This window comes from Anas acuta, chromosome 16 (assembly GCF_963932015.1).
Source record: "Anas acuta chromosome 16, bAnaAcu1.1, whole genome shotgun sequence".
NCBI lineage: Eukaryota > Metazoa > Chordata > Aves > Anseriformes > Anatidae > Anas > Anas acuta.
The window spans coordinates 6,876,917-6,888,558 of record NC_088994.1 but is presented as its reverse complement, the minus strand read 5'-3'; the positions used below and the strand labels follow the sequence as shown (position 1 = coordinate 6,888,558).

At 54.8% G+C, this 11,642-nt stretch overlaps 1 long non-coding RNA gene across 1 annotated transcript; it reads right to left on the bottom strand.

Annotated features, from left to right (window-relative positions):
• Positions 1–1,033: 1,033 nt before the first annotated feature.
• Positions 1,034–4,136, bottom strand: LOC137865599 (uncharacterized). Its single transcript, XR_011102011.1, has 3 exons — positions 4,007–4,136; positions 1,937–2,010; positions 1,034–1,844 (listed from the first exon to the last, which is right to left on the bottom strand). It is a non-coding gene; the product is annotated as an uncharacterized lncRNA (long non-coding RNA).
• Positions 4,137–11,642: the final 7,506 nt, after the last annotated feature.

The window sequence follows — 11,642 nt, the reverse complement described above, 5'->3', positions numbered from 1 at the left end:
AGCAATTCTCAGATGCAGCATTTCAAATGCATATTTTATTGCATTCATAATGACCCCACGCCTCCAGTTCCCCTCTGACTGTGCACCCCAGGTACCCCCAGCCGCTTACATCTCTTCATGTCCCCCAACCCTTCCAGCCTCCCTCCCCCCACCAAGAATGCCCTGTGGTGCAGAACCATGCAGAGCAGCCCCATCCACCCAGCCTGGCCCAGACTTGGCTTTTCCTTGTGCCTGTGGGTGATGAAGGCTCTGCACCCAACCCCAGAGCAAGCCCTGACCCCAGAGCGAGCCCTGATGACAGAGCTAACCCCAGACCCAAACCCTGCACCAAAACCCTACATCCAAACCCCGCACCTGAACCCCTGAGATAACCCTGACTCCTGACCCAAGCCCCTACCCTGAGCCCTGAACCCAGAGCTGACCCCTGACCTGAACCCCGGACATGAACCACAGACCTGAGCCCTGGACCTGAGCCCCAGACCCAAGAGCTCACCCCGGACCCTCAACCCGAGAGCTGACCCTGAGCATCCGTCCTGGAGATAAGCCCAAGACCCAGACCTGAGCCCAGAGCTCACTCCGAGCCCTGTACCTGAGCCCCAGGCCCCGGAGCAGACCCCAATCCTGGAGCTGACCCCAACAAAACAAAACCCAAGACAGACCACAACCCCCGACCCCAGGAACAGACTCCAGACTGGAGCTAAACCCAAGTCCCAACACTGAACTCCAATCCCGGATGCTCAACCCCAGATCCTTGACCTTCGACCCTGTGTCCCAGGCCCAGAGGTGACCCCTGACAACCAGAACTGAGCCCCAACCCCTAGCCCACAACCCCAGAAGTGACTATGAGCCCCTGACCTGGACCTGACTGAAAGACCCGGAGCTGAGCACCAACCCTGAGCCCCAGCCCCAGCCCCTTGATCCCAGAGCCCCCACACCAAAGCTCACCTCAAGCCCCAGATCTGGAGCTGACCCTGGACCCACAGCTAACTCTGAGCCCCACCCCAAGCCCCAAACCCAAACCCGAGCCTACACATTTGTATATTAAACAGTTGCAAAGCTAATTCTCCAAGATACTGCTTTTTCACCCCTAATTACAGGATTTGAGCCAAGTGCTCTAGAAATGGTGATGGGTACACATAGAAATATCACAGCTTACACAACAGTATGCTTAAATTTAAAGACAGACTTTATGTACCCAAATAGAAAAAAATAGGAAAATATATTTATCTGTATAGAAATAAAAATAAAAAATAAAAATCAGGTAATAAAATTTGTTTGAATACACAGCAAACATTTCTGCCCCAACAGTAAGATAACACTTCTAGACAGTGTCTGAACAGCGGAGGAGAAAGTACAGATTTAATACCACAAATCCTCTCTGTCATTGTGTGGGTCTTCACCTACTGAAGGAGCATCAGTACCTGAGATAAACGACCTGTCAGGAATACGTGGGGATGATGAAGTTGGCAGCACTGAGTTTCTTGCACTCCCCTTGCTTCCTATACAAAGGGAGCAAAGAGGACTCTAATAACGAAGGGATTCCAGTTTTCACCACTGTTTTTTTTTTTAAAAAAAAAATAAAAATAAAAAATGAAGCATCTTTCATTCCATCTTTGCTCTAAACTTTTGAGTATATTTATACAGCTCATCATTTTGATCCTGAAGTTCCCTCATTGCATCTGCATTTGGATATCGTATTGCAGCATTTCTGGTAGCAAGAGCCGGCTTCTTCAAGTGGCTGCAAAACCGGCTGCTGCTGTGGAGAATGTCATTCTGAGCATCTTTCTTGAGTTTCCTGGCCGAGAGAATCCACTATCTTCTGTCCCACCATGATGATCAATTTGCTGTGGGATATCAAGACCAGGTGGCTGGTTATTGTTCAGACTATTATTAAATACAGCAATTGTATTCTGAAGTGCACCAAAACACAGCCTACAATGTTATGGAAGAGCTATTTTCTTCTCAGGCTCTTGCTTGCTTTGAATTATTCTTTTCTGAAGATGGAAAAACCTAGAAAAGGGATATAAAGACTAATAGAGTCAGTTTGGCATCACACTGGTTGTTTCTCTATTTGTTCTACCCTGTATCCTTTGCATGTTTCTTCACTTTTTTTAGTTAACAGGTTCCAAATTGCCTCACCCCAGATTTGTTTTGGAATCATTTTTCTTTCTACAAAGTATTGCACTTTATAACACTGTTTTCTCCCAATTACCTTTTCCCTAAACAGATTTCACTGAACACAATTTTAGTAATAGACAGATAGCACACAAAGTACTGTCGTTGAACATCAATCCTTTATAGAGTCTGGACTTCAAGCTCTTGGGCAAAACAAACTTGATTTTTAATAGTACTGACTTCATGAGGGTTATGAATGATTAATACTGTACTATAATGGGAATCAATCTTTATACCAGTGCATTATAAAATATTTTGAAATATAACCTTTCACAGCCTTATCCCAAATGATACACACAGGCAAAGAGATAAAGAACAATATGACTTTGTTTTCTCTGCTTTGGGGACAATTCCACGAGGTAATGATAAGGCATAGGAGCCGCTCAAGCTCATAGCACAGCTGGAAGAAACATGCGGGACATCTGGCACAAAAGGGACTCTTTCTGGGGGAGCAGCTGATTTTTGTAAGTCTTTGTGAGCACCACTCAATCTTCATTGTTGTGTTTTCCTGGGTCCCTTTTGTTCAGTTAGGGAGGGTTTGTCTGTCATTTGCATGGACACATAGGTACAAATGCTGCTTCTCTCTGCCTCTCCCTGTGTTCCAGCCCTATTCATCCAGCATTTGGAGGTGGCATTTTACAAGCAAGCGCTGAGTTTTTAACAAGGCAGGCACACGGCTCAGAAAGCGAACAAAGGGGCCCCTATTGGAAACTTTAAAAATGTTTAAACAAAGGCTTCTCTTGAAAACTTTTAACCCCTAGTACCAACCTCAAGGGAAATACTACCTCATGAGCAAGTGGAGCACAAACATCTTCTGTGACCACAGATTGCCTACAACAGGCTGCCTTGCTGGCCACATCTTTTCTGTTCACTACCACCACCACCAAGAGCAACGCCCAAACCCATCTTGTACTAATCCCATCAAATTTATTTAATTATTCATGAAAAAAAAAAAAAGCAAAAAAACAAATTCCCAAAAGGCTACCCACCACTGCACCATGTTACCTGCAGAGCCCTGCTCAGCTGCATGTTGGCACAGACCTGATTAACACAGGTCTGATTTCCCAGAAAAGTTTTCCAACATAGTTGCTTGCAGCAAATATGCCCAAAGCTATTTTTTCCCGTGCAATGCTCAGAGTTATAAGCCAAAGGTGGGTGATTGCTTATGCAAACATGTTTATGGGATTACACAAATAGAGCTATGAGTATGCACAGCCCCAATTTTCCAGTCATGCAGAAGCGGTGCAGAACAAATTTAGGGCACACTTTCCAGCTTATCTTTTGTCAAGATCTAGCTCTCCTATTGCTCGGTGCACTTTGCCCAAGTGTACAAGACCTTATTATTCTCTGCTAAAAGAGATCCTTGCTTGTATAAGCGAGAACCAGCCCCAGAGCTAGGTAAAAGGTAAGCAGAGCATGCAGATTGCAAACTGCACCATCCCTGTGGCAGGGAAGAGCCTCCATCCTCCCCGCAGGTACCGAGAGCAGAGCAGGGGCCCCTCTCCACAGCGGGGTGCTGTGACCCCAGTACCCACACCCTACACCCCCCCAAAAAAAAAAAAAAACAGCCGGGACAGCAAGCGCTGGCACCACAGAAAGGAAAAAGCATATAGGTGGGGAAGCTCAGCAAGTGCACTTTTGGGGGAAACCCCAAAAATCAGTGATAATCAGGGGATCAGTGACACCCTCCCGAGGGGGCACAGCGCTCCCTAACCCCCCAGCCCAGGAGGAGCCTCCCAACCTCCACCCCCCCGTGGGGTCGGGGCTCCCCCTCACCTCATCCCCATCCCTTTTTCCCCTCCCCGCAGGTGCCGCGGAGCCCCTCACTCACCCGTACAGACCTCAGAGCCGCTCCCCGCCTCGGTACTGACTCAAATACGCCGGGAACGGCATTTAACGGGGCGGGGGGAGGCGGGGCGAGCCGAGCCACCCACCCCCAAAACACAAAAATCCCGGCGCTGGCGGCCAGGGGCGAGCGGGAGCCGCGCAGGTGGGAGCGGCGGCGCCGGGGGCAGTGCGGGGGGGGGCAACACGGTGGGGTCAGGGCACAGCCCCTGCCTCTGCACGGCACCGCAACGGCCAGCGAGAGGCTTCCTCCGCTGGGGTTTTGTTTGTTTTTTGCTTTGTTTTGGTGTTTTTTGTTAGTTTGTTTTGTATTTTGGGTTGGGTTATTATTATCTTTTTGCTCCTCTGCTGGCAGAGCGCGTGTCCCATAAGGTCTGAAAGCCCCAGTTCCAGGGCAGCCACCGCATGTACCTGTGTCTGTCCACAGAGAAAATCATCCAGTTCCAGGTACGAGGGGCTGAGGACCCCCAGATGCTCCACATTCAAGCTGCTCCACTTGGCTGCTCACTGGGAGCAGGTCACGGGCAGGAGGAGGGGTGCCACCAACCGGGGTTGCCTCCAAATTCAGCTAAGAATCACGGCAGAGCCACCTGCCTCCAGCCTCGGTGGGGACCTCATCACCGAGGTGTTTGCAAAGCATCTCAGTCCCCGTTTCACAGCAGAGGCACTGGGTCACCTGCTGGGACCAGGCAGAATCCAGGCGTCCTTGGCCCCAGTCCCCTGCTGTCCCCACCGTGACACCTTCAGAGCTGTGACCCTCTCCGCAAGCATCTCCGTGCCGAAAGGATGCCAACCATGAGCTGCTGAACGATGGCTCCTGCTGGACCAGCATCGGACCGAGATGGTGGAGTACACCTCCAGTGAGAGCTTGCGCCTGTGAGCCTGTCAGCCCCATGGTGCTCATCGCTGCCCTGCAGGTAGGCAGGGCTCCAGCTGCGGGGCACCTTTTGGGACATCTCCATCCCCAAAGGGCTCCTCTGCTCGGTTTCTCCCAGCATGGGGGTGCGGTGAGGCTGCTGCCCCATTCCTCGGGGCTCTGCGTGGGGTGGGGATGTGGGGCAGAGCAGCTGGTGCTGTAACGTGCTGCTCACCGGCAGCAGGGACTCTCCCTTGGCTAATGGAACTGAGGATGCACCCCAAGAAAAAAACCTTTAATCAACCCCATCCAAGACAAAACACCCAAGCTGAGGATTCCTCCCAGCTCCCCAAAAGCTGGAGAGGCCAAGCAGGCACTGAGCGGCTCGTTCCCAAAGCCTGCTGGATCCAGCAAACATCTGCAGTAACTCAAGGCACATGGGGAAAGGGAAGACAGGAGGGCTTGGGGCCTCGGGGGTGCCGTGGCAGGGCTCACCTCTGTCCCCAAAAGCCGGTCACGGGCTGCATCTATCCGGGGCTCTGCATTTCCCAGCAGGTCCCACAAGTGGAAAGGGGCAGCTTTGTAGCTCCTGGGTGAGCCTCTTCCCCAGGCATACGCTCCACGTCTGGGCAGAGGAGCTGGTAGCATCACCAGAGCTGTTTATTTGCAAAACCCCCAATTAACACAAACTGTCTTGCCAGCCACCCGGTTGTGAAATCTCGCTCACGAGCAAGTCAGCAGCACCTGCCTCTGCTGGATGGCTCAGGGACCCCGCATGCATGGGGACACGCACGGATCATCCCCACAGACCCTGGTGGAGCTGCTCCAGCGTCTCCTGTGCTCCTGAGCCACGTTATGGATTATCTGAATTATGTGTTCCGGCTTTTCCCCATCCCCAACGCAGCCAGAAATGGGGGTTTAAAAGGAAGAATGAAAAAACTTTCAGATCACCCCAGGAGCTGGGAAATTACAAAAAGCATCACGTTTTTAGGGACACACAGAATAACTTACACCATGGGTGGCTGTGGTGTTGTGTGAGCGTCCTCGGGTGGTGGCAAGGTCCAAAGGCAATGGGAAATCACAGCAGTGCCCTGCTCCTGCTTCAGTATGGTGATAGGCACTTTATATATATATATTTCAATATACACATACATTTATACAAATATATATGTATATAAACAGGTCCTGGAGGTGGCAGCACCTTCAAAAACATCAAGAAGAAAACAAACTCTTGGCTTTCTGCCCCGAAACAATGTCCTACAGAATATCAAGAGTGGCTGCTGCCACCTAGCGAGCCGGCACACGGGGCACTGCTGGGGTCCCCGGGCAGGGCTGCGCCCCGGCTCCGATTGCTGTTTTTTTTTTTAAACATGGACTTAACTTCATTTTGCCCCACGCAGCAGATTCGGGGAGTGGTGTTTTGTTTGTTTGTTTGTTTGTTTGTTTGTTTGTTGTGTTTTTTTTTTGTTTGTTTGTTTTTGTTGTTGTTGTTGTTGGTTTTTTTGTTTGTTTTGTTTTGTTTTGTTTGTTTGTTTTTGTTTTTGTTTTTCCAAATAATGCCCCGAGGGGCCGTAAGTTTGTGCAGTCCCAGCAAACCTGTGCTGACTTTATCCTTTTTTCTGGCAGAACTATAAATAACCCAGCTGGGCAGCAGGATGCAGAACGATGCCAGGGCCAAAATAAGCTGAGCCGGGCTGCTGAAGATTGCAATTACCTGCTCGAGAGACTCCGAGCGCATCGGGAATGGCCCAGGCACGTGGCACCACTGGCCAGGATCAAAAAAACAAACCACAAGCTGCAGTAAGGACAGGGTGGGCTGGAGACATCCATGGGTGCCCACATCACCCTCGGTGCCTGGTGGGGGTGTTGTTAACCCCATCCCAAATGGGCCTTTTGGAGACCACCACGCTCCTGTGCCCGCAGCTCCGGGTACTCAGCCTTGTCCACGCAGCCAAAAGCCTTGTGGAAAATCAGGGTTTGGGTTGTTTCTTCTTCCCTAAAATGGGAAGAAAAAAAAAAGGAAAAAAAAGGAAAAAAAAAAAAAAAAAAAACAGGTTTTAAACAAGCTCCCTCCTGGCAAGCTCCATACTCCCTGCAGTGTGGGGAAGGACCAAGCCCAGGAGCTGGCAGCATCCTGATGGGACACGGGACAGGACCAGGGCCAGCACATCCACAGCTGGGTCCTGGTGGCTGGGGGGGGCGGCTCAGGGCAAGCAGAGCCATGCTGTGGGGCTGGATGTGGCTCCCAAAATCAGCCCCACACCGCTGCATGGCCAAGGGAGCCAGGCTGGCGGGGCAGGATGGAGCGAGCTGGCAAACTGCTTTAATCCCCGTCTCGGAAGAAACACCCTGGTGGTTTTCTCAGGGTTCACTGGGAAGGGAAAGTGGGTTTTTAGACAGTTCGTATAAACAACCGGGCTTGAAAAACGCAGAGCTAATTTCCATGCACTGTTGCTGTAATTATGCGTGCAAACCAGCAGACAATTACAGAGCGGGTAGGCTCAGCGCTGGGAAAGAAATCACGGGGTGCAGCTCCTGCCTGGGAGCCCGCGAAGACTCGGGGAGGCAGCTGTGGGGTGCCGGGCTAGGACCCCACCAGGGTGTGGGACTGGGGACTGAAATCTGAAATTGGACTTGTCTCTGGCCCTGCTTTTTGCTGGGGAGCTGCAGGGGGCACTGCCCCAGGCAGACATCGGTGCCCCTCACCCCTGCGTCGGGGCTGGCCTCCAGAGCCCCCCCCAGCTGGTTCCTGCAAAGGGGCCGGGGGTCTGGGTGGGTGCTGGGCTCTGCAGGGTGCTGCTGGAGGAGGAGCAGCAGCAGCAACTAGAGGGCTTCAACCCACAGGGATGCGTCCTTGCTCCCTGCAACCAGGACAAGTGCTGGCACAGCGAGGACAGCTGGGCAGCGCCGGGATTTCAGGGTGTGGGCTGAGTGGGAGACAAAGACCAAAAAAATAAAAATAAAAAGACAGAGAGAATTAATTTCTACAGCTTTGATGTGTGAACGCAGCTCAGTCAAATGCAAATTTGCTCCCAGAAAGGGACCTGGCCCTGGGAAGCCCTGGGGAGCTGGGCTGGGGGCCAGCAGAGGTGCCCAACCGCAGCGACCCCAAGGAGCCAGGCAGCTTCTGCTCCCCGTGGGGAGGGCTCCAGCCCCTGTGTCCAGGGCAGAGAGGAGGTGCTGGGCTTGTGCCTTCACCCCAGGCACCTGGGCACTAGTAGCAGATGAATTTCCCCCCCAAAAAAATGCCTCCTGCCTACCTCAGCATCCATCTATGCTGCTGCTCTGCTTCGCTGTGTGCTGTTGGTGACCACAAGCAGCGGGGCCCAGCCTGGGGGCTCCGGGCTCTGAGGCTGAAGGCAAAGGATGGGCAATGCCAGAACCACCCCCCTTGGGGTTTTACAGACCTGCACATTCAGCTTCTGGCAGGGCACGGGGGTGGCCGTGAGCTGCCATCACCTACAGGGCACCTGGATCCTCACCTCCCGGACTGCACAGGGCTGATGCCAGGAGCACGGTGCCACGAGGGACTTGTGGCAGCTCCTGTGCACGGGACGGGGCAGAAGAAAAGGGGCTTTATTAAACGTGCTGCAGGTCACAGCAACACCTCCACCAAAAGGCAGGCTCAGGGCAGAGAGGCAGGAAGAGGAATTTGTTCTTTGCTTTCTGCCCTGGGGCTGCGCAGACCCGAAAGGAACCAACCCGCCTGCAGAGCTGGGGATGTGCCCAGGGTTTGTCCCCATGCCACCACCCAGTGTCACCGTCCCTTTGCCGATGTGCAGGGCCATCCACCTGGTCACCGTCCCCTCGCAGCCCGCTGAGAGCTGGCACTCGTGTGTGCGTGCGTGCACGCAGCCCCCAGGGCTGTGCCGGAGGGAGCGGGCAGGGCTGAAGGGCTCTTTGTTCCCCGGTGTAATTATACCTGAGCGGGGAATTGAAATGTGCTGAAAACTCCTTGCCGGGTGTTTCTGCAGGGAGCCGCGGCGCTCAGCCCAACACTGGCCCCATTGTTCCCTCCGTGTGCTCCAGGCCCACCTCTGCTCCCCGCTTCCCTGCCTTTCCTCGAAATAATCAGTCCGTGATTAAAAACCGGGTCTTTTCCCTCGGCAATGTCAACATTGGGCAAAACGCCCTGAAACTCCCTCCTGCTGCAGCTCCCTGTGCTGGGAGGGTGGTGATGTAGGGACAAGGGCAGCACCCTGGTGAGATTTTTGGCACTGGGAGGACCCCGGCTCCCCCGGGGCGGTTCGGGCTCGCCAAGGTTGGAGCACCCCTCTCCACACTGCCCGTGCAGCGGTGACCTTCCCTATTACAGCTAATCCCTTCCCGGGACCAACGAGCCTTTAAAGCTTTTCCCACCCACACTTTTCCCAAGCCATCAATATTTCAGCGGAGCAGAAATCCCTGCCCCTTCTGCTTTCCCTTTCCCTCGCACGAGGCAGCCTACCCCAAACCCCACCCCACTGCTTGGGACCCCCGGTCAGGCAGGGTCTCACCAGCCTCGCTGCTGCTTATCCCCTTCTCTGACTCCTGCCCACTGCACACGCTCACCCGGGCAGCCCCACGGGGGTCACCCCGATGATCCTCATCCTACCTGGGTGTTCGGGAGCTCATCGCACCCCCAGCTCAGCACCTCTTCCTGCTGAGGGCTCAAAGGCTTCATCTAGGGTCGGGATTCTTGCAAAGCACTGAAGAAAAAGAATGAATAAAATAGTGATAGAAATAATAATCATAATAACAAGAGTAAAAACCCTCTTGCCAGCTGCCTGGATTGCAGAACAGCATCAGCACGACCACAGCTAGCTGCCCTGCGCTGGGGGATGCTGTTGCCGAGGAACCCCCCGGCGCCCTGCCAGGGGTGCAACGAGCACAGAAACCCCAAAAGTGCCCGCGCCCGGCTCGGGGGGGCCGGGGCCGGGAGCGGGGCGTTGGGCGCCGGCCGAGCCAGGAGGTGGCAGCAGGCACACGGCGAGCGGCGCTGGGGAGCCCTGCAGGGGGTTTGGGGTCGGGATGGGTGCTCGGTGGGCACCACGGGGGGGTTGAGGTCGGGATGCCCGGTGGGCACCAGCACCAGCCCCTGGGGAGCCACCCCAAACCTGCCCCCATCCCAAACCTGCTCCAGGAGCCCACCCCAAACCTGCTCCCATCCCAAACCTGCTCCCACCCTGCGGGGAAAAGCACCCGCAGCAAAAGGGCGCTGTGCCCGGGGGTAGCAAGGAGCAAGGGCTCTCTCCTGGCAGGGCTCACCCCAGCACAACCCCTGCTTCCCCCCCGCCCCATCCAGGCGCCCCATACCCAGGTTCATCCCCAAACCGGGTGAAGCAGCTCCTTGGGTTCTGGCTTTAAAACCAGAGCAGTGCCAGGAGGAAAAACAACTGGGGGCAGAGCCAACGGCTTGGTGGGTGTCCCCCCTCACCAAACACCCTTGGGCAGGGCTGGGGACAAGGCAGCTGAGGGGGCCAGGGCACGTCCAACCCAGGAAGCCAGGTCCTAGGAACACGGGCAGGCAGCCAGGATCGCGCTCCGGGGGTTGCAGGGGACCCATCGGGATTGCTCCACAAAAACAAGGCGCTTCTGCACTGAGGGTGGTTTGTGGAAAGTACACGGGCTTCTTGCAACCGAAACGAAGCCCGGGAGAAAGGAAAAGATAAACACACATTGTTCCAAGGAGCAAGTCCAAGAACCTGTCACAGCCCTTGGAGGCACGAGAGCCCGAGGAATGCAGGCGCACGTCAGCAGCTTGCTGGCACACAGCACGGCCGGGGAGCAGAGGTCAGCCCTGGGGGGGCTCGGTGCTCGCATGTCTTGGCACCTCGGTACCAGAAGCAGGCTCTCAGGGGACCCCCCAGAGCACCAGCTCTGGACCAAGCAACTGCATGGAGCACCGCAAGCACTGCTGCTCCCTCAACCCTCAGGGAGCCTGGAGACCGGCCCCAATTTGTTCTCTTTATACCCGCTAAACCTAAGCATCCTGAGAGGAGCTTTCACCAGGGAGAAGGGAATTGGATTTCCTCCAGGAGGAAAATCTGTTTAAATCCAGCACTTCTTAGGAGGCTCAGCACTTGTCCCAGCGAGCAGCCTGGGGAGACCAAGAGGGGTCCCAGCCCTCGAGAGCACCAAGCAGTCAGAGCAGAGGGGCTTGGGGAAGCAGCAGCAGCTTCCTTCGGGGCTTTTCAGGGCTTGCTAAAGAGAAGAGCTGCCTTTGGTGGAAGCAGCGCAGAGCCACTGCAGCCTTGCTCCCAGGGCAGCCGACCCCAGGGAGGCTGGAGCAGCCCTGCTCCTACCTCAAGGCCTGCGTCAGTCAAACAGAGCTGGCTTCAAACTTGGTCAGGCGAGGCTCGGTGCACCTTGCTCTACACCTGCAGGCATGGGCACGTCCTGCTGTCACCAGGGGACAGGCCCAAGCCTGCCTTCACCTCCCTCTGGCCCTTCTGGCTACGGCCCTCTAAGTCCCATCACCGAAACGGGGCAGCAGAGGGGACGGACTCACCCCCCCGTGCCATGCTGGGTGTGCTCTGCCTGCCTGGAAGAGCTTCAGTACCAGGGAGCTCCAGAAGGCCAGACGTGCTGGTCCTACAGGAGTCCCTCGGGGGTCAGATGCTGCAGAGGGTGTGCGGGCAGCTGACAAAGCCCCTGGGAGCTGCAGGCCACCCCCGGGCCAGCTCCCTGCATGCCCTCCCTTCGGTAAACCAAGGAGTTACACAAACATGAGGTCCCTGCCATCCAGTTCCCAAAAGCAATCCTAGATCAGAAACAGACCAAAAAG